At 46.0% G+C, this 1,102-nt stretch overlaps 1 pseudogene; it reads right to left on the bottom strand.

Moving 5' to 3' along the window:
• Window positions 1-675: 675 nt before the first annotated feature.
• LOC123965051 lies at window positions 676-853 on the bottom strand (annotated as a pseudogene).
• Window positions 854-1,102: the final 249 nt, after the last annotated feature.

The following is a 1,102-nucleotide window of genomic DNA, read 5'->3' as shown; positions in this document are numbered from 1 at the left end:
CCTTTGCCGGTTTGGGGCTTCGTTTTGTGTCACCAGCTTTTCTGGGAGGAGATTCACCTCATTCCTTGTGAATAAAATTTCAACTTTGCCGTAGTTGAAAAACTTTTGCAACAAGGAATTGATTGGTCCCGAGGACTGCCTACCTGTCCTCTGCCGGACTACCACCTTGACCAGACCAAAGACGAGAAGGTAAGTGTGTTTTATTCACCGATTTAGCAGTTGTAGCAGGTTTTCTTACTTCCTTTTTAGGTGTTTTAGTTTCTTTTATCCTTTCTACGCTGCGGTTCCTCCACCGTGTTGGCCAACCGTGCCGGCTACGGAGGCGCCGCAGTGTCCCCTCCCCACCTTCTGAGAGGCTCGATCCAATCGGATTGCGGAGAAATGAAGGCCTGGCTTTTGGACACAGGCTACCGAGCATCCGAAATACTCGGGCTCTCGATGACGAGTGGGAGAGAGGAAGGGGAAATGCAGGGCACATTTAACAGCCATGCCGGTCCCAAATATCCCCTCGTCGTCTGCCAATCAAAAGTGCAAATCTCGCTGCCTTCTTTGAGGCTTCAGCTGGCTGAAAGCGGCCGCCCCGCCCCCGCGACTGGTGCCTTTTTCGGTCCGGCGTCCGGCAGAGCGACGAACCTCTGCGTTTGGGTCAGTGTTTTGGTTTTACACAAGGCAGGAGAAGGGTGCACCGCTCCCGGAGGCACTGCAATACCGGGTCGATGCGTGGAGCGGACGGAGCAAGCCCCTCGTCTCAGCTCCCGGTGCTAAAAATCCATTTAATATGTTGCCCCCTTATAGGGGACATATCAGATATTAAACTGATAAGAACAGATTTTTTTTTCTTTTGAGAAAAATTTTTTTATTGACACTCAATTCAAACATGATTCATAATATGTCAATTCCAAGTTACCTTTTAAAATACAACACGTAAATAAATAGATAAATGTTCTCTGTAAAACAACATTTAAAAAAAGTGTTTAAAATGCATTACAGATAACGTCATAAATTAAAGGTATAAAATGGTTTTCAGCTTGTCCATGTCAGTGAGTGTCTCTGTTAAAATGTCTTCAAAGCGGAGTGCATTTGTTAAAATAAAACTCACAAA

Source organism: Micropterus dolomieu, unplaced genomic scaffold (genome assembly GCF_021292245.1).
Source record: "Micropterus dolomieu isolate WLL.071019.BEF.003 ecotype Adirondacks unplaced genomic scaffold, ASM2129224v1 contig_8260, whole genome shotgun sequence".
Taxonomy (NCBI): domain Eukaryota; kingdom Metazoa; phylum Chordata; class Actinopteri; order Centrarchiformes; family Centrarchidae; genus Micropterus; species Micropterus dolomieu.
This window is presented reverse-complemented; position numbering and strand designations above follow the sequence as displayed.